The 22586-nt window shown below is 35.5% G+C and overlaps 1 protein-coding gene across 6 annotated transcripts in view; it reads left to right on the top strand.

Annotated features, from left to right (window-relative positions):
* LOC111143279 (bromodomain adjacent to zinc finger domain 2B) overlaps positions 1-22586 on the top strand; it is a 313123-nt gene that overhangs the window by 64391 nt on the left and 226146 nt on the right. For all 6 annotated transcript variants that reach the window (XM_022496948.1, XM_022496939.1, XM_022496956.1 and 3 more), the window contains exon 2: positions 12883-12925. The gene's annotated coding sequence lies outside the window, so the exon portion shown is untranslated. The remainder of the gene's footprint in view (positions 1-12882; positions 12926-22586) is intronic.

The following is a 22586-nucleotide window of genomic DNA, read 5'->3' as shown; positions in this document are numbered from 1 at the left end:
AGTCTGCATGAAGAACTAAGTGAGCATGCAAATATTATGCTTTACTTCCTCAAGCTGTATTCCATTTCTTAGTTTCTTTTGAAATGCTTCATGCTGTTTTAATATGCACCTTTTCCCCTGATTATTTGACAATTGCCAGTTTTTGCTGAAATATTAAAACAATATGCTTCTTTATGGATACCAACTGTTCATTAACTAGGCAACACATTTGACAGTGAGGAGGAAGAAAATTCACAGGCAGTGCAAGGATTTGTGTTGATATTAGTTAGCATTATATGATAGATCCATATAATATGGAGATGTGTTTTCTGCCTTAGTTTTGATATTCCATCATTTGCACAAATTATAATTTATTTTATTTTGTCACTGCTAATCTGAGAACTGGTACTAGATAAAAATGTTTAATAATTCACTGTGAACAAAGTTTTACAACAAAATGACAAATAACCCCCCAATTAAAGAAGGGGCAAAGGATTCGAACATTTCTCCAAGGAAGATATACAAATGGCAATAAGGACATGAGAAAGTGCTCAACATCATTAGCCACCGGGAAATGCAGATCAAAACCATGATGAGATAATACTTCATATCCACTAGGATGACTGTAAAAAAAAAATGGAAAATAACAAGTGTTGGCAAAGATGTGAAAACTTGGGAATCTCATATACTGCTTGTGGGAATGTAAAATGTTGCAGCCATTTTGGAAAACAGTCTGGCAGTTACTCAATAAGTTATATATAGAATTACCATATGACCTCAAATTCCTGTCCTTAGGTATATATTTAAGAGAACTGAAACATTACATCAACACAAAAATTTGTACCTGAACATTTATAGTGTTATTCATAATAGCCAAAAGGTGGAAACAACCTAGATGTCTATTAACCAATGGATGGATAAATAAAATGTGCATACAATTGAATATTATTCATCTGTAAAAGAGAATGAAGTGCTGATATATGCTGTGGTATTGATGAGCCTTGAAAACAGTATGCTCAGTGAAAGAAGCCACACAGAAAAGGTCACATATTGTGATTCCATTTAAGTGAATGTGTCCAGAATAGGCAAATTCATGGAGACAGGAAATAGATTAGGGATTGCCAAGGGCTGGAAGGGAGAGTCTGGAGGAGAATGGGCAATGACTGCCTAATTGGTATGGTGTTTCTCTTTGGGGTGATGACAAATGTTCTGGAATTAAAAAGTTTCTCAATATTGTGACTATACTAAAACCACTGAATTGTACACTTTAAAATGGTGAGTTTTATGTTATGTATATTTTATCTCAATCAAAAATTCATTGTGATTTCTAACATTATATACCTGAAATAGGTAGAGTACTGCTTTGGATATTCCACATCTTTTCCTTGAAGTAAAGTTATGTGTGACATACTTGAATCCTGTTTAGCTGTTGAAATGCTTTTAAGCACTATGCCATTGGCCGGTCTCCGAGGAACGTTAAAGAAATTGTTGTTCAAAACTGATTACGTTGTTTTTTGCTGGAATCTTTTTGACAACTCAATAGAATGACTTTCCTCAGATCTCAGCTTTCTTCCTTCGGAAAAATGATTTAACTTTATGAGTACTGTGAATAATATAAAGGTACAGGGCCTTATGGCATGCATTTTGAAACTAACCTTATTCTTGGCCTAATGCTATTTTTCTCACTCTCAATTTCTAATTTTAATTTGTATATTATGTACCTAAGTGTATTACCTCATATCTTATTTTTGAACAGGACTGAGTATAAAAATACTCAAGGAATTGGGGCATTTGGGTGACACAGTCAGTTGAGCACCAGACTCTTGGTTTTGGCTCAGGTCATGATCTCTGGGTTGTGAGATGGAGCCCTGCGCCAGAGCACCATGGGGTCTGTTTCGGACTCTCTCTGGCCCTCCCCACTGCGTGCATGTGCAAGCATGCACATACTTTCTCTCTCTCTCTCTTTCTCTCTCTCTCAAATAAATAAATAAATCTAAAAAAATTCACAAGGAATAAAGAGTCTTGGAAAAAAGCTTAAAATGCAAATGTGTTTGAGTAACATATCTAAATTAATTTACACTAATATGTAATTATTCACCTGTCATTACAGCCTACAGATTTTTTTATAACTATTTAATTCTTTTTAAGTTATTATTTAAATTTCAGCTAGTTAACATACAGTGTTATATTAGTTTCAGGTGTATGATATAGTGATTCAACATTCTGTACAACACCAGGTGTTCATCATAACGAGTGCACTCCTTAATCCCTATCACCTGTTATAACTAATACTTAACTTTTTTAAGGAGTCTAGGGAACATTGCAGAAAGTAATTAATAAGCAGAGAGAAGGGTGCTCTGGAAATGTTGAAGATTTGTTTGATCAATTGATATGTGAATTGCTTTCTGTTTTGAGTAGAGTGATGAGTTACAGAAGAGATGGTGCTGGAAATCCAAAAGTGGAAATGGGTCAATACAGAGGAGAGAAAGGGGAAAGTACAATGGAGATGTTTTTAAAAATTGCTGGCTTTACTCTTTATCTAATGTTGATCCTATTTAAGCCCCAGTGTGCTTAATCAAATAAAAGCTGTGTATGGCATTATTTTTACACTGTGCGGCTGCATGTATATAGCTTAGAAGGACATTGCTGTCACATCATAAAATACGTAAACATTGCTTTGCATAATCTTTTTAACATGACAGCCTCTATTATAAAATAATATTGTTTCCAAGGGATTTTTAACTTAATTCTGTATATAATATTTTCCCCCTATGATTTTCAATATAGTTTCCATATAACCCTTAAATTAATTACATGTCTTTTATTTATTATCTTTGCATTTCTAGCTGCGAGGACAGATTTATGCATTTATTAAATGGTTAGTAATCATTGATTTTGCTTCTGTAATTTTCCCCATCATCATTCTTTTTTTCCTCTAGATCATCTCATCAGCATATATACATGCTGTACTCTTCTCTCACTTTAATACAAAGGTATTTCAAGACCCCATATCCCCTTTTAACTACTGTACCATTTCTGTACAGTCCTTTATTACAAAACTCCTTCAAAGAGTTGTCCATATATGCCATTTCTATGACCTCATGGCACTTTCTCTGCTTTACTGATCCTATTCATGCCTTTGTCTTCACCATTCCACTGAGAACTGTCTTGTCATGGGCACCAGTGAATTTACCTCACTAAATCCAATGGCATTTCTTTTTTTTTTTTTAAAGATTTTATTTATTTATTTGACAGAGAGAGATCACAAGTAGACGGAGAGGCAGGCAGAGAGAGAGAGAGAGGAGGAAGCAGGCTTCTTGCTGAGCAGAGAGCCCGATGTGGGACTCGATCCCAGGACCCTGAGATCATGACCTGAGCCGAAGGCAGCGGCTTAACCCACTGAGCCACCCAGGCGCCCCCCCAATGGCATTTCTTAGCCCTCAGGTTAAGTGTTGTCCAGCAGCATTTGTCACAGTTGATCATGTCATCTCTCCTGAAGCTTTTTACTTGGGTACTTAACTTTGCCAAAGCCAAATTCTTGATTTCTTAATACTATCACTACCACCACCACCAAAGCTGTTCCTACCTCGGTATCCTCCATCTCAGTGTTTGGCAGCACTATTCACCCAACTGATCTGACCCAAACTTTGGAGTCATTCTGGACTCTGATGCTTTTTCTCTTAGTCCATCAGCAAGCAAATATCCAGCCACTTCTACCATCAACATGGCTATCATGATAGTCCCCTCATTTCCACCTGAATTACTATAGTTCTCTAAACCAGTCTCTCTGTTGTTTAATCTCTTCCTCTCCTATTCCCAAGACTATTCTGTATACAGCAATTAGGGTGTTTGTTTTTTGTTTTTTAATCAGATCACATCACTACTTTAGTGAAAGCATCCCAAATGGCTTTCAGCACACCTGGAATAATATCCAAACTATTACTGCTGCTTTCCAGGTTCTCCATGATCTGTGCCTAGTTCTACTACTGACTTCTAACTTACTGTGCACCAGCACTGTGCCTTCTTGTCATTTTTTGAAAACACCTAAGCCATTCTGTCTCAGGACCCTGATACTTGCTGTTCTCTCTACATGAAGCATTTGTTCTCACTTCTTTCTGATCTCTGGGCAGTAATCTTCTCAGAGAGGCCTTTCTTGCCATCACTCCCATCTCCTTACCCTTCATTGTAGTACCAGTCACTATGAGAAAGGATATAATTTTTGTACTTTTTTGTTGTTTTATAGGTCTCCACGATTTCTGCATAGGTTCTGTGAAGACAGAGACTTTTTATTTTTCGCTGCATATTTCCATGTCTAGTACAGTGCCTGCCATATAGAATACTCTTGATAGTTGCTGAATGAATGAACAAATGAATCACTTGATTTGATTAATTTTTTTTAAAGATTTCATTTATTTATTTGACACAGAGAGAGAGATCACAAGTAGGTGGAAAGACAGGCAGAGAGAGGGGGGAAGCAGGCTCCCTGCCGAGCAGAGAGCACGATGCAGGGCTCCATCCCAGGACCCTGAGATGATGACCTGAGCCGAAGGCAGAGGCTTAACCCACTGAGCCACCCAGGTGCCCTGATTTGATTAATGTTTTAATAAAAGTGTGTATTAGTGAAGGAAAACTTAAGATTGGTTTGTGATTTATATAAGATTTTCATTTGTTAATTTTTTTATTATTGTGGTAAAATATACATAACATTAAATTCAACATTTTAAGCACTTTTGAGTATATAGTTCTGTGGTATTAAAAATACGTTTACATTGTTGTGTAGCCATTTCAGAACTTTTTCATCTTCCAAAATTGAAACTCTGTACCCATTAAATAATAAATTCCCATTCTCTCCTTCTCCAGCCCCTGGCAAATCATCATTGTACTTACTGTTTTATGAATTTGACTATTCATGTAACTCTCATGTAAGTACCTCGCATCACAACATGTTAAGGATCATATTGTGTTTGTCCTATTGTACTGGCTGTCTTAGTCCTGTTTGGACTACTGTAACAAAATACCATAGATCTGGTGGCTTGTAAAGAGTAGAAGTTTATTTCTTACCATTTCGGAGGCTGGGAAGTCCAAGATAAGGTGTGGACAGATTTGGTGTGTGGTTAGGCCCTACTTCCTGATTCACATATGGCTGTCTTTTTGCTGTAACTTCACATGGTGGAAAGGACAAGAAAGTTCTCTGGGGTATCTTATTTTATAACGGCACTAAATCCATTCAGGAGGGTTCTGCTCTCATGATCCAATCACCCCCCAAATCCCCACCTTCAGGTGTCATCACACTCTGGATTTCAGCATTGGAATTATGGGCAGCGGGGCAGACACAACCATTCAGTCTGTAGTACCAGTGTATTTCATTTAGTGTAGTGTCTTTAAGATTCATCCAGATCGTTGCTGTTAAATGTTTGTAAGTTGCATTTTTTTCACTAAGTATGAAGCAATTAATTATATCAATGCCTTACACCTCTCTTTCATCTGTGTACCACTAAAATTTTATGAGTGTAATTAACTAAACTTCATAACCTCCGTGTAAAGTAGATAATTATGGTATGGCAAACTGAAGTTCTAAGAGATTGCCTAAGGTATATAATGAATATATGCCAAAGTTCTGAATGAGGACCAGGGTTATGCAACTTATTATTGTAAGTGTTAGACCAGATTTCTTGTTTATGATGAAATCATGCAAGGGCTCTAAGGAAAAATACCAGTAATAATTATAAAGTCCCTTAATATTCATTGAATATTAATTGTAAAGTTCTTTTAATAGAAGAAAAGAAAATATATATTATCTGAAACCTAGTTTTGTTTTGTTTTGTTTAGTGATGGCAAGTTTAGCTATTGGATCTAACTAATTTTTTTTTTTTTTTACCTTTATCTTGTTAAATTGTTTAACTGCCTCATGAGTCTTCATAGCCATAGTGTGAATTGGATATTTGAAGGTTTGGACTGGAATAGTTTCATTTCAGTCTCTTGGCTATGGGACATGAAGGCCTTAAAACTATGAGCTTATGTGTTTGTCTTAATTGTTGGCTTGTTCAAGTGAGGATTTTTTTGTTGTTTTTTTAAGGCAGTCTTGTAAGTGGCAAATTATTGGTAGGACTAAGATGGACTCTGATTTTGATAAAAACTAAAATTTCCCCATAATTATATTCAGATAATGTGTTTAACTTAGTTAATAGTTAATTCCTGAAGGTTTTACCTCTTTGTGTTGCTACAATTTGAGTTGAATTCCCTAAAGAATTTAGAAAAATAAAAGTAAAGCCAAAACAGCATATAATTTTTCTGAAATGAAGCTCTTCATTATGTTACTTCCCCCAAGTGATTAGTTCATTTTTAGATATTGTGTATATATTAACCTCAAGAATGTTTCAACACTGGTTAGCAATGCTACCCACTTTCTTGCTCTCCTGGATGACCATTCATGGCTTTAAAGCAGAAACTTATGAACCAGTGAGTAAAGATTTTGAGAAGTGCTAATTAGTGTTGAAAGGATAGGGTGGTAAAGTTGGGGAAAGCATGCAGCTTATATATACTTAAATTTTTTAAAGATGGCCCCACCAAGTCTAATAGCCCGTTGTGGTTTATTTGCATGGTTTTTATTATTAGCAAAATTTCAAAGTTACCATTTGACCTCTAGCTACACTTCATGCAATAAAACTGATGTTAGTTGTTTAAAAATTTTGTGAGTTAACGTTTGGGAATTATAAATTTTCTAGAGAAGTTTCAATCATACATAACAATAAGGACAAGCATTTAAATGAGGAATATGATTTGTCTTGAGGAGAAGATTTTTTTTTTTACAGTAAGAATACTGAAATTATTGATACATTGTAGTAATTTATGGAAATGTAATTTGTTTTATAAGAAATTTGAAATCATTGACCGTAGAAGAAGTGCTTTTTAAATGATCTTTGTTTATATTTAGTCTTACTGAAGTAGTAGCATGGACAGTGAGTTGTTTAGTTGAAGAGAGTAGTAAGAAGCTTGGAGGGGGTGACAAAAAGTTAGAATCCTGGTAATTCATTTTTTAAGGCTTTAAAGAGATTATACATGCTTTTATTGTTTTTCCTTTTGGTTTTGTGTAACACTTAAGGAAGCTCTCCTAAGGGAAATCTCACTTTGCTCTAGGTTGCAATATAACAAAGTTAGAGGTTCTATTTAATTTTTTATTATTTTTGTAAGATTTATTTATTTGGGAGAAAGAGAGAGAGCAAGGAAGGAAGGAGAGAGAGAGAGAGAGAGAGAGAGCAAGGAAGGAAGAGGGGCAGAGAGAGAGAGAAAGAATCTAAAGCCGACTCCTGGCTGAGCATGGAGCCTGACCTGGGGCTCAGTCCCAGGACCCTGAGATCATCGACCTGAGCTGAAATCAAGAGTTGGATACTTAAACGACTGAGCTACGCAGGCACCCCAAGTTAGATGTTTTAAAATGAGAAACTGTTACTTGCTTTTTCCTAGACTTCTGTCAGTAGGCTATAGAGTCATCACTTTCTAACTCTCTGAGTTTCTCTAGTGTAAATAGTGGGCTTCTAATTATTTCTAACAGGAGATACTGAATTAATCAATAGCAGGTTTTTAATTAGAGGCCTACTTACCCTACCAGAAAGCCTGATGAGATCTTCAAAGCCAAATAGTGGCAGCATATGAAACTTAGGCATTGATGAGCTTTTTTTTTTTTTGATAAAAAATTATAAACAGTCAAAATAAAGATTGATGGCTTTGAATTGGTGAATCTGTAGGACTCTTTGTTTCTTTCATTTCTGTAACTTGTATGAACACCTTCAGTGAGTCAGTTGTCAATTTTAAAAGTAGGAGGTAAGAGGTTCCATCCTTTTTATTAATTTCAGCATCCGTTAGCATGATTTAATGTGCAGTTGCTAGAATAATTGTAACTACTACCTTCACGTTCTCTGTGAACATTAAGGGAAGAAGCACATCATATATTTTACTACACACCTTGCTTAGACAGTTGAAACTGAGGACAGAAGGCATTCAGTGAGTATGATGCACCAAAAATACTGCTTGGAATTGGAACCCGTATGTATTAACACTGGCTGTTTTCCTTTTCTTTTGTACCTTGGATATATTCCCCCATGAAATCAGAAAAACAACTTTTAGCCTAGATACAAGTGTTTGTACAGGTTGGGAAATGATTTCTATTGCTTTATTTGCATGTAAAGTAAGTATCAAAATTGATTGGTGCCTTTCCAACTTGAGAAAGCTGCTTAACAAAGCTTATATTAATTGGGTATACTGTCTTCTATTTCTATACCCACTTTAGACTGAAATAGCAGGGTTTTTTCATATATACCATATTACATGCTTAGTTAGAACTTTTGTCTTGCTATTAAAGCTTGCTCATCTTTTTTTCTTAAAATATAATAAGAAAGGGAAAACAGTTGATAGCAAGAGGCTCGTAAGGATCAGGATTATCGGAGTTGTTAACAAAATAAATTTCTTCTTTTTTCCCTATGTTCTATTGATGTTTTAGTCATAATGGTACATGTTCTATCCAGCCTCACAAAGTAAAGCAAATTGAAACTTTTATATTTTTTAAGATTTATTTATTTATTTGAGAGAGAGACAAAGTGTGCATGAGTGGAAGGAGGTGCAGAGGGAGAGATTCTTCAAGATGACTTCTTCTGAGCATGGAGCCTGATGCAGGGCTCTGTCTCATGACCCATGAGCTGAAACCAAGAGTCCAACACTCAACCGGCTGAGCCACTCAGGTGCCCCCTAAGGCAAACTGAAACTTTTATTTATTTATTTATTTTTGCTTATTTGTTTTTTAAAGATTTTATTTATTTATTTGACAGGGAGAGATACAGTGAGAGAGGGAACACAAGCAGGGGGAGTGGGAGAGGGAGAAGTAGGCTCCCTGCTGAGCAGGGAACCTGATGTGGGGCTCGATCCCAGGACCCTGGGATCATGACCAGGCGCCCCAAACTGGAACTTTTAAATAGCAGACAATATAAATGCAATCAATCTCAAAAGGTTTAGATCTCAGTTCTCTAAAACCCACGACTATTTCCATATAAGCCCTGTGACACATTAAGCATGGTAAAGTAAATCTCTTTTTCCCAGCAAACATTAACTTGAAAGTTATTCAAAGATAATTCCTTTTCAAATTTGGAGCAATTTTTCTGAAATGAACATAGCCTATCCAACACAGTTGAGGTGTTTTTTTTTTTTTTTTCCCACTTCTAAAAATTAGAGAAAAACATTTTCAAATTTATAGGAGAATCATTTACAGTTCAATCCTGGTATGGTGTCAGAATTGCCTAGTTGTTCTAATATGGTACCCACTATCTACCAGTGGCTATTTAAATCTAAATTAAAATAACTAAAATTAATTAACATTTAAAAGTCAGTTGCTTAGTCACAGAAACAATATTACAAGTGCTCAAAGCAGCATTTGGCTGTGGGCTAGGTATTGGACAGGTGAGACTGAACATTCCCATTATTGCAGAAAGTTCCATTGCATGGCACTGGGTAAAGCATTCCATTAGTGATAGATCACAATTTTAGCAGTTTCCCCAGTAGTTTCCTAATATTTACAGGTATTTTCTACTTCCCTCCTATAAAAAAGAAATATTGCTTATCAGACTCAGTAATTTTTTTCTATCAAATAATTTCTCTAATTAAAAATATTAATGGTCAGGATTTGAAATAACTAGATGAGGATAGAAGCATGTTTAAAGTTTTAAAAAGTCTTTATTAAACCTTAAAAATGTATGCCAAAATATCTTTATTTTTTTCTTTTTTTAAAAAAAGACTTTATTGGGGCACCTGGGTGGCTCAGTGGGTTAAAGCCTCTGCCTTCAGCTCAGGTCATGATCCCAGGGTCTTGGGATCGAGCCCCCCATCGGGCTGTCTGCTCATCAGGGAGCCTGCTTCCCTTCCTCTCTCTCTGACTGCCTCTCTGCCTACTTGTGATCTCTGTCTGTCAAATAAATAAATAAAATCTTAAAAAAAAAAAAAAGACTTTATTGAGAGAGAGAGAGAGCGTGCACAAGCAGGGGGAGCAGCAGGCAGAGGGAGAAATAGGCTCCCTGCTGAGCAAGGAGCCAAATTTGGGACTTGATCCCCCGATCCTGGGATCATGACCTGAGTGGAAGGCAGATGCTTAACCAACTGAGTCACCGAGGGATCCCTAGTTGTGAATCTTTAAAGAGAGAATGATAGAATGTCTGCAGTCTAGGACTGCCGATACCGAAACAGCCTAAAGTTGCATTTGATTTGTGAGGTTATTTTTCTTTCTCTCTCTCTTTCTTTCTTTCTTTCTTTTTTTTTTTTTAAGATTTATCTATTTATTTGAGAGAGAAGGAGAGAGAGAGCGCAAGCACGTGTTTGTGTGGAGTGAGGGGTGGGAGGGGCAAAGGGTGAGTGAGAAACTTCAACAGACTCTGCAGTCCTGTCACATGGCTCTGTCCCACCATCCTGAGACCACAACCTGAGCTGAAACCAAGAGTCAGTTGCTCAACCAACCATACCACCCAGTGCCCCTGTGAGATTATTTTTCTTATGTAATAGAAATAGATTTTTTAATGGAAATTTTTTTATTGTATAACTACACCTTGGAAAGTACAAACACAGCAAAAACATTGAACTGATATATAAATGAATGATTAAATATTTAATGACTATTTAAATGAATTTTAGAGTTAAGCAGCATATTTTTTTTTAAGATTTTTTATTTATTTATTTGACAGAGAGATAGAGATTACAAGTAGGCAGAGAGGCAGGCAGAGGGAGAGAGGGAAGCAGGCTCCCTGCTCAGAAAAGAGCCCGATGTAGGGCTCAATCCCAGGACCCTGAGACGATGACCTGAACCAAAGGCAGAGGCTTAACCCACTGAGCCACCCAGGTGCCCCAAGCAACATATATTTCTATGTTCAAATTGAGTGAGGTGAGAAAAAGTAGATATTCTACTCATTTATTCCTATGATTCTTTTCAATAAGCCAAGTGGGGATAGGTGTCCTTACTTTGTGTATGTGGAGACTTTTATGGTGTATGTTAAAACCAGTTACATAAGGAAAGACTTTCTGTTTTGGGTCAGAAGAAGAGGAAAAATAAAGATAGTTATATGTTAATTACTGAAAGATTGCTTATATAATTGTATGTCTTGATTTATCTCACAGCTTAACACTGGTAGGTGTTTTCTAAGTATAAATATAGTTGAGATTTTCCCTGTGCATATTTACTGAAATGGTAACTTGTATAGAAATAGCACATAACCAATATATTAGTTGAATTATGTTTTCATAAAATGTAATATTACTTTTTATATGTGTAATTTGAATATATTTCCCAGTTTCAAGATGATTTTAAAGAATTACCTTTCCTTGTAAAGCCACTTAAGATTTTTATGAGAAGCTTTAAGATTTGTCTGGCTTTATCTAGTGTCATTTTAATTTCATGTGTTTTTTTCTTATGCATTTGCACGTACCCAGTAAGCCATGTGTAAAAATTGTTACCATGATGAAGGAATGCCTTTACTAGTTTTTTATGCTATTAGCTTTAGAGCTTTAAAAATAGTGTGCAGTTTTAGCTATACATATAGTCTTAATTACCTTGTATTTTTTTCAAAAAATAAAATGGAACATTTATTTTTATTTTTTTATTCAGTCACAAATATTGTTTGAATGTAACTATTTTAAAAAACTTTAATACCTTTTTGAATTACAGAGTTTTATAAAAAGTATAATTGCTTCTTTCATAAGACTTTTTGTATTGACATTTTATCATCACAGGGCTTTTTAGTGTGTGTGTGTGTGTGTGTGTGTGTGTGTGTGTGTGTGTGCACGTGTGTGCGCGCGTGTGTTTAAAGTAGAGTCCACACCCAGCCTGGGGCTTGGACTCAAAATCCTGAAATTAAGTGTCAAATGAAACTAAGAGTCAAATGTTCTACTGACCAAGCCAGCCAGGTGCCCCACAAGACTTTTTTATATTGATTTAAGTTGAGAACATAATGCTAGAAAGTAACTACTTGAAGGCAGGTCTTTGGAAATACAGGGTAAAATGTGTGTTGGCAGAATGGAATGGCTGAAAGGTGTGAGATAAAAAAGGAACCAAGGAAAACTCAGTTCTCTATGCTTGGACAAGTCATGTAAGCTCTCTAACATCTATTTCCGTGAATTGTTACAAGGATTTGATGAAATAATATACGAAGGCCCATTATGAATATTAAAACACCATAATATTGTGACAGTTTTTAACATAAAACATTTAAAAGCTTACCTTAAGTCATGCCTTGTTAATTGAGAAATTTCCAAAAAAGCTTAGATTTTATAGGGGTAAGAACTCTAAGCTCTCCATAGTTCAGGAAGTAGTTTAACTTATAACTTCCCTTGGGCTTATTGTGTATAGTTCCTTCCCAGTGATATTTTCAATCTTTACTAGTTTTGTATCTCTTCATAAGGATGAGCCTAAGGCCATTTCTCCTATTAATTGATAATAAATTGATCACATTCTAGCCTTAAGATGAACTACTAATCTGATCACAGAGAAAAAGTCATCTATAAAAAGGACCTGTCTCTTGTTTGTAGTATATTTGAGACACTGTGATTCTCTTCTTAGTAAATATTTGAAATCAAAAAGCAACCCAAAAAGTCCTATAGCTTATTTACTAATATGTTATGTTATGTTATGTTAATTATGGGATGTTGCTGATTATAAGCAAAACATAATCTGTCATGCTATAATAAATAATGACCCATCAACAACCTGCAGTGCCTCATGCTTTATTTGTGTCACATCAGTTCTAACTTTCCTGACAACTTTAGATTGACTTATGGCATCAAGAAAGACAAAAATTCTAAACAAATATTTTAGTTTCTGAAATTACTTACGCAAATATGATTCAGCTAAATGCTATTTCTGTTTTCCTGTTGCAGATTTCTCAACAGTGATGTCCCAAGATTGACCACATTGATCACAGTAAGAACAAAATGATAATTAATCTTTTAAGGATGTTTTCTCCAGAATGAGTATAGGGTTGGAAAATATTTATAATTTTATTCTATCTTTCAACAGGCAATTAAATGTTTATATTTTCAATGAACCATATCTCATACTTCTAGTTAGTATTTTAAGTACCAAAAATATTGCTTTAAATGATTTAAAAACATTTAAAATGAAAATTACTTTTAATATATAACTGAAATTATATGCTTAATTATATTAATGTATTTCAGTGTGAATCATCTGAACATCCTATTTTTAAAATTTTTGTCTTTACTAAAAAATAACAGAACATTTAAGGTAACTCCATATTAGGAAAAAATTTACAAAGATAAAATTACTTGAGATTGTAATCACTTATTAAGAAAAGACTGTAAACAGCCTTAAAAGGATTCTTAAGCTTGCTTAAATTTTTCATTGATATTTAAATGATTTATAGAGAGTCTTCCAAATATGGAGAGTTGTTGAAAAGAGATAGTTCTCATAAGTAACTGATACATCTCTTTATTTTAAAGTATTAATTTCTACAATATATAAGGATAAGGAAATAACATTTCTTAAAGAAAAAACTGTATCCAAGGCCTTGATCCACATTATTATAAAATTACTAAATAGTAAAAAAATAGCATTTTTGGAAAATTCTTTTAAATAACACAGAAATAAATTTAAATTAGTTACTCAGTTTCTTTAATCCTGTTCTAATTGTTCATTAATTATATAAACAGTAATTATCCAAAACATAAGCTCATAATATTTATATTTATGTTTTAACATTTTTCTAAAAAACTTAAAAAAAACCTGGTCTACTTTTTTAAGCTTGACATTTTTGGAGGCTGGAGAGAACTTTTATTGTATTTTTAAGGGTTTTATCATCAAGTATACATATGCTCAGATGTTTATTGCATATTCATTCATTTTCCCAAGGCATCACATTAGCTATCTCTGAAATGCAGCTCTTTGCTTGTTCGTTTTTTTCTTAATCAGAACTTTATTGCCCTGCCTGAATATTTTACAACAAAATATTAATGTATTTCTATAGTAACCTTCTGTTTAGTGTTGAGTACTTTACAATCAAGGAGGTTAACATTGGCATTGGATGAAAATGATTTTTAATTTGAAAATGCTGGCTCTCGCTGTACATTTTTAGGGTAACATTAAGAGAGTATGTAATTGCAAGTGTTCTAAATTCAAGAATTTCAGTAAGAGAGGTAGTATCCAATATTATCTGATATAATGTAAGGTAAAGACTAAGAAGTATTCATTTGAGATATTCATAAGTGACTGATAGTAAAAACCCTTAATTTGTAATAATATCAGGTCTGTGAGACCTTCTTCAGCCCCTTGAGCCAAGAGAAGAGGGTAGATTTCAACACTGATTCCCATTGAGGGGACTGTGGAGAGAATAGGTCAAGCATTGACCATGGGGCAAAAATAAAGTGAGGCCAGGAAAGGGCTGATATGCTCAGAGGAAATGGAGGTTACAGGACTAGTCAGAAGTAGATAAGCTGATAAATTGAGATGATAAAGTAATAGCTGAAAGAGTAGAATATTGTAGCTAGGCCTGGGGAGGATATTATAGATTGTTTCAGAGCTGAAGCTGTATTGAGTTTTTGTGTATTATATAATATACATTTTTTATAGTTTTGCCCTAGAAATTTTCAGAACTCAGGAGGATTGCTATTTTTCCCAAGTTATAATCCATAAAAGTGTTCAAATCTCTAACTGCTCTCCCATCTTCCTGGCCATCATCAATTCTCTTGAAGTCTATGCATCTTCAGTTTAATCTTATCAAAGCATTGCTCTGACTCTTTCACTTTTTTACTTGAAGATGTTTAGTGACTTCCCATTTCTTCCAAGATCAAATCTAGATAGTCTAACTTGTTATTCAAGCTCCTCCTCAATTTGGGTGTAACATATTTCCCAGCTGAGTATTCTATTGTTCAAGAATCCTACATTCTACCCAACATGGACTACATACTCCACATCAAAAATTCGTTTTGGTTCCATACTTACCTTCATGTCATTGCCTTTCCTTAGAATATTCTTTTTTTTTTTTTTAAGATTTTATTTTTAAGTAATCTCTATACCCAATGTGGGGATCAAACTCACAACCCCAAGATCAAGAGGTAAGTGCTCTAACAGCTTAGCCAATTAGGCTCCTCTCTGTAAAATATCGTTTTTCTATTTTAGGCTTTTAGTTTTTTCTGATGAACTCAGAACTCTCCTCTAATACCCTGTCAACATGTAATCATTCTTTGAGGCCTTCCCTAAGCATCCTAATGGAAAATGATCCTCTTTCCCTAGTAGTTTGTTAATGCTTAATTTTTATTATTCCTATGTTACTGGTAACATATATTTTCTTATATTTTATGTATTTTAATATTTATTTTTCACTGTGCTAAGCAAATGAGCATTCAACCAATGTTTGCTGGTAATCATAAATACCCAAGAAAGAGCTCAATTAATTAGCATCTTTAGTTTTTTTATATAAAAATTAAAATAAGGATATTAATGCATGAATATCCAAAAGGTGAACCATGGGAAGAAAGGTGGATGGGAAAGAATGTATGTTTTAGAACTATAGAGAGCTTGGGGCTTCTGGGTGTCTCAGTCGGTTAAGCATCTGACTCTTGATTTTAGTTCTAGTCATGATCTCAGGGTCCAGCCCCTTGTTGGGCTCCACGCTCAGCAGAGAGTCAGCTCAAGATTCTCTCTCTCTTCCTCTGCCCTTCCCCTCCTCACTCTTTTTCTAAAATAAATAAATAAATCTTTTAAAACTTTTAATTTTTAATTTTTAAATTTTTGTTATTTTTAAAAGATTTTATTTATTTATTTGACAGATAGGGGGAGAGAGAGAGACAGCAGGAGGAGATGCAGGGGTAGGGGGAGATGCAGGCTCTCCGCTGAGCAGAGAACCCAATGTGGGTCTGGATCCCAGGACCCTGGGATCTCGACCTGAGCTGAAGGCAGATACTTAACCGACTGAGCCACCGAGGTGTTCCCTGCCCACCCCCACGCCGTTATTTTAAAAAGAACTAGAGAGAGTTCAAGTATTGATGCCACTTATACCAGGTATGTGACCGTTAGCAAGTCAACCTCTTTGTACTTCAGTATCTTCACCTGTAAAATGATGTTACTTACATTTAAAAGGATTGCTATGCAAGATTTAAATATAATGCGTTTCAACTTTCTTCCCTCTTACTTAACTTTATATATAGCTCCTTCACACATACATGAAGGGAGATGAAATCAGGTGTAAATGTCAGGGATATACCCCAAACATCCAAATTTACCTTATTCATACATTGTGGCCCTTTTGTATATAACTTTCAGTAAATAAATTTCTACTTTCTATATTACATATATATATTTTTAAAGATTTTTTATTTATTTATTTGACAGACAGAGATCACAAGTTGGCAGAGAGGCAGGCAGAGTTGGGGGGGGGGTAGCAGGCTCCCCGCTGAGCAGAGAGCCCAATGCGGGGATCGATCCCAGGACGCTGGGATCGATCCCAGGACGCTGGGATCATGACCTGAGCCGAAGGCAGAGGCTTAAACCACTGAGCCACCCAGGCACCCCTACATTACATATATTTATGATAACTTAATCGATATATGAATTCCAGCAAGGAGGCTGATTAGATCTTTTGATACAATGTGCTTTTATTTAGGGAAAGAGTCAGACCTCAGTAGAATATTAAGATCCTAAAAGGCTAGACTGAACTTTAGAATGGTTCAGATTGTGCTACATTCCCCTTATACAACAGATGAGAAAATCAAGGTCCAGAGAGTTTAAAGGGAGGTAATACGTGTTAAGAACATGAACTGAGGTCAGAAAAACCTTTGTTTAAGGGTTGTGATCTTAAGTCCATTACATAGTCTAAGATCCATTTTTTCCTCTCTAAAGCAGAGATAATATTTATATCTCTAGGAGTGCTGTGAAAGTTAAATGACATCATGCTTATAAAGCATAGCTGATACGTACTAAATTCTCTTGACCACTCATTGTAGTCATATCATCGCTTGTAAAGTTACTTTTCTCAAGTCACATAGGGTGAGATCTTAGCCTAACCTGATTTTGCTTTATTCCACCATAATTTTTAGTATGGTTTTGTGATCGCATCTACTTGATGAAAAATCTCTAAACAGCATTGGGGTGTCTAGGTGGCTCAGTCAAATTATCTGCCTTTGGCTTAGGTCATGATCCCTGGGTCCTGGGATTGGGTCCTGGGGTCAAGCCCCATGTCAGGCTCCCTGCTTAGTGGGTTGCTTGGTTCTCCCTCTCTATCTTCCTCTCCCGCTGCTTGTGCTTTCTTGCTTGTTCTCTCTCTCAAATAAATAAAACCTTTAGGAAATTAAATAAATTAATTAAGTAAATAAAAATCTCTAAATAGCATTTATAGGAAGTATTATAAAATAACTCATAGATTTTTTTTTCTTCTCAAATCTTTCCAGATCCTTTGTCTTCTTTGAGAATATTTAAGCAATTTCACTTACACGCAGTTTATTAGTGTGTAATTTCATTACTATATTAGCTATACTTTTAATATTATGATTTAACTTTTTACTATATATTTTAATAATGTTACAGAGCAAGTTTGAAAATAAAATGGCCTTTTCTCATTTTGTTTTGCTTTGTTCTGTTTTTGTTTTTAAAGAGAGAGAGAGAGTACTTACATATGTGCACAAGCAGGGGTATGGGCAGAGGGACAGGGAGAGAGAATCTTAAGCAGGCTCCATGCCCAGTGTGGAGCCTGATGCGGGCCAATCTTACAACCCTGATATCGTGACCTGAGCTGAAATCAAGAATTGGATGCTTAATAACTGAACCACCCAGGTGCCCCAAGCCTTTTCTGGTTTTATTAATATTCCTTTTACCCTTTGTAATTTTAGTGTAAATATTACTTATATTTTATAGAGACTCATCTCTACCAACAGAAATATTTCACTTAAAAATTGAAATTTAGGGTCCCCTGAGTGGCTCAGTCAGTAGAGTGTGCAACTTTTGATCTTGGGGTCTTGAGTTCAACCACCACGTTGGACACAGAGATCACTTAAAAGCAAATAAATAAAGTTTTGTTTGTTTGTTTTAAAGGCAGAAAAGGGGCGCCTGAGTGGCTCAGTGGGTTAAAGCCTCTGCCTTCAGCTCTGGTCATGATCTCAGGGTCCTGGGATTGAGTCCTGAATCTGGTTCCCTGCTCCATGGGGAGTCTGCTTCTCCCTTTCTGTCTGCCTCTTCCCCTGCTTGTGCTCTCTCATTCTCTCTCTCATTCTCTCTGGGTCAAATAAATAAATAAATCTTTAAAATGATTAAGAATTGAAATTTAGAAGGAATTATTAGACAACTTTACAATGTACACACTACTAGAAATATTGGAAGTAGATAGCAAATTTAAAATGTCGGCTACCTACCACAGAGAAGATGTAACCCAAGTGTCATAGTGACTGATGGTTGTCCCTTAATGTTGATTTTCCCCATCTACTAATTCTTTCCTAGCATATCAATACCTGGAGTAAAAATATTTCCCAGCTTCCCTTGCATCTAGATGTGATCATGGGACTAGGGTCTGGCTAGAGATAAATAAGCAGAAGTACTATATACAACTTAAGGGAAAGGTTGCATTCCCTCTTTTTCCCCACTTCTTCCTTACTGGCTGAAATGTGGACATGGTAACTGGAAATGAGTGGAAACCCCAAACCAAGAATGGGCAAGAAATAAAAGAGAAAGTCTCTAATATCTTCAGGATGTTACCTTGTCCATATCCACACTGGTGCCTGCATCTGGACTTCCTTGATATGACAGAGATAAACTTATTTTTTTTTTCAGAAATAAGCATATTTATTGATTTAAATACTCTCTATAGGAGTATAACTCAAAAGAAGCATTTATTGTTTTATACATCTCTTTCAGTATCTATGATGTATCACTAACACAAATAATGGGTTTGTTGAATGAAATGGATGCAATAGTGTGTGAATTTAATAACCAATTTTATTATTTCTGCTTTGCCAATTTGTTCTTTTTACACTTCTGCATGAAAAAAAACAAAAAAAAAAAAACCCAGCCCCTTAGTTTTGTCAGTTATTTACAATGATTACATAAATGTTCTGTTTGTTTAGTTTTTTTCTTCATTTTTCTTTTTTAAAATAATTTTTTCATTTTTTTATAAACATATAATGTATATTAGCCCCAGGGTTACAGGTCTGTGAATCACCATGTTTACAGACTTCACAGCAGTCACCATAACACATACCCTCGCCAATGTCTGTAACCCCCCCCACCCTCTCCCTACCCCCCTCCCCCTGGCAACCCTCAGTTTGCTTTGTGAGATTAAGAGTCTCTTATGGTTTGTCTCCCACCCAACCCCATCTTGTTTCATTTATTCTTTTCCTACCTCCCAAGCTCCCCACATTGCATCTCTACTTCCTCATATCAGGGAGATCATATGATAGTTGTCTTTCTCCAATTGACTTATTTCGCTAAGCATAATACCCTCTAGTTCCATCCATGTCATTGCAAATGGCAAGATTTCATTTCTTTTGATGGCTGCATAGTATTCCATTATATATATATATATATATATATATATATACCACATCTTCTTTATCCATTCATCTGTTGATGGACATCTAGATTCTTTCCATAGCTTGGCTATTTTGGACATTGCTGCTATAAACATTCGGGTGCATGTGCCCCTTCGGATCACTACATTTGTATCTTTAGGGTAAATACCCAGTAGTGCAATTGCTGGGTCATAGGGTAGCCCTATTTTCAACTTTTTGAGGAACTTCCATGCTGTTTTCCAGAGTGGTTGCACCAGCTTGCATTCCCATCAACAATGTAGGAGGGTTCCCCTTTCTCCGCATCCTCGCCAGCATCTGTCATTTCCTGACTTGTTAATTTTAGCCATTCTGACTGGTGTGAGGTGGTATCTCATTGTGGTTTTGATTTCTATTTCCCTGATGCTGAGTGATGTGGAGCACTTTTTCACGTGTCCATTGGCCATCTGGATGTCTTCTTTGCAGAAATGTCTGTTCATGTCCTCTGCCCATTTCTTGATTGGATTCTTTGTTCTTTGGGTGTTGAGTTTGCTAAGCTCTTTATAGATTTTGGATACTTGCCCTTTATCTGATACGTCCTTTGCAAATATCTTTTCCCATTCTGTCAGTTGTCTTTTGGTTTTGTTAACTGTTTCCTTTGCTGTGCAAAGGCTTTTGATCTTGATGAAGTCCCAATAGTTCATTTTTGGCCTTGCTTCCCTTGCCTTTGGCGATGTTCCTAGGAAGAAGTTGCTGCGGCTGAGGTCGAAGAGGTTGCTGCCTGTGTTCTCCTCAAGGATTTTGATGGATTCCTTTCTCAAATTGAGGTCCTTCATCCATTTTGAGTCTATTTTCGTGTGTGGTGTAAGGAAATGGTCCAATTTCATTTTTCTGTATGTGGCTGACCAATTTTCCCAACACCATTTGTTGAAGAGGCTGTCTTTTTTCCATTGGACATTCTTTCCTGCTTTGTCGAAGATTAGTTGACCATAGAGTTGAGGGTCTATTTCTGGGCTCTCTATTCTGCTCCATTGATCTATGTGTCTGTTTTTGTGCCAGTACCATATTGACTTGGTGATGACAGCTTTGTAATAGAGCTTGAAGTCTAGAATTGTGATGCCACCAACTTTGGCTTTCTTTTTCTTTCTTTTTTTCTTCCTTTCTTTCTTTCTTTTTTTTTTTTTTTTTAAGATTTTATTTATTTGACAGAGATCACAAGTAGGCAGAGAGGCAGGCAGAGAGAGAGAGGAGGAAGCAGGCTCCCTGCGGAGCAGAGAGCCCGACTTGGGGCTCGATTCCAGGGATCTGACCTGAGCCGAAGGCAGAGGCTTTAAACCACTGAGTCACCCAGGCCCCCCATCTTTTTTCAATATTCCTTTGGCTATTCGAGGTATTTTCTGGTTCCATATACATTTTAGGATTATTTGGCCCATTTCTTTGAAAAAAATGGATGGGATTTTGATAGGGATTGCATTAAATGTGTAGATTGCTTTAGGTAGCATAGACATTTTCACAAGAGATAAACTTATTTTTTTGTAAACCACTGGTTTCAGGTTTTCTGTCTCTTGTGCCTAAAACTAATCCTGACACACCAAAATAATTTGACAAATTATATGCCATTGTTAAAATGTCTTTGGTTTGTTTATATTTCATTTACTTTCATTGAACTCTGCTGTAACTTTCATAGGTTGGATTTTAGGAGAAAAATAGGAAAGAGAATGATTCACTGTGTCTAGGGAAGGAGACTAAATAAACCTTAACAGAGAAGGATGACATCTGGGCTAGATTTTTGAAGTATGAATTGGAAGAAAACACTAATTCCAAAAGATATATGCACCCCTTTGTTAATGCAGCATTATTAACAATAGTCAAGATATGGAAACAACCTAAGTGTCCATTGATAGATGAATGGTAAGGAAGATGTGGTAAATGTGTGTGTGTGTGTCTGTGTGTGTATGTATACACAAAGTAGAGAAATCAGCCATTTCCAAGAGGAGTACACACACACACACACACACCCAGGACTATTATGCCACCATAAAAAGGATGTAATCATGCCATTTGTGACAACATAGATAGACCTAGAGGGTATTATTCTAAATGAAGTCAGTCAGATTGAGAAAGACAAATACCATATGATTTCACTTATGTTTAAAACACTCATGTGAAAAAAACAAAACAAATGAATAAACAAAGAAAAAGCTATATCAGACCTATAAATACAGAGAACAAACTGATGGTTGCCAGAGGGGAGAGAGGTAGGGGGATGGGAAAAATGTGTGAAGTGGAGTGGGAGCCATAGGCTTCCAGTTATGGAATGAATAAGTCACAGGAATGAAAGGCACAGCATAAGAAATATAGACAGTGATGTTATAATAGTGTTGATGGTGACAGATGGTAACTATACTTGTGGTGAGCGTCGCATAATATATAAACTTGTTGAATCACTATGTTGTACACCTGAAACTAATGTAATATTTTGTGTCAACTATGCTCAAATAAAAATAGTTTTGTTTATTTTTTAAAGGAAGAGAATCCAGAAAGAGGAAATAGGTATATAGATTTGGAAAGAACGTATGTTCCAGGACATGAAAATATTTTGGTCCGGTGCTGTTGAAATATAAAATTTGAGGAAATAAATGAGCCTAAGGTTTAGATCTTGTAGGAGTTTACTTACCAAGAAGTTTGGTAAGTACCCTAGCAAAGGTACCTATCAGAGAGTTCTTTAATATTATACATAAATTTAATTTAATAATGTATATATATTTTTCTTTATTTTTATTCTTATTTTTTCATGGTTTTTCCATTAAATATTTTAAAAATAAATGTATTTTCTATAAGTGTTGAGAAAGGAAGTATAAAACTAATGTTTCTTTATTCATTTTTTAAAAAATGGTAGGTGCTTTCTATTTGAGCCTTTATTATTACAGTTTACAGATGACTAAACTGAGACTCAAAAAAGTTAAAGTATCTTTCCCAGTGTATTCTACTGATAGATAAGTCATTATTTGCAAAGTAGAGAAATCAGCCATTTCCAGAAGAAGTCTGCCATGTATTCACTGACTTTTTTTTTCTACTTTTTTTTAATACCAAAA

Source organism: Enhydra lutris, unplaced genomic scaffold (assembly GCF_002288905.1).
Source record: "Enhydra lutris kenyoni isolate GAN:26980312 unplaced genomic scaffold, ASM228890v2 scaffoldscaffold1, whole genome shotgun sequence".
Classification (NCBI taxonomy): domain Eukaryota; kingdom Metazoa; phylum Chordata; class Mammalia; order Carnivora; family Mustelidae; genus Enhydra; species Enhydra lutris.
This window is presented reverse-complemented; position numbering and strand designations above follow the sequence as displayed.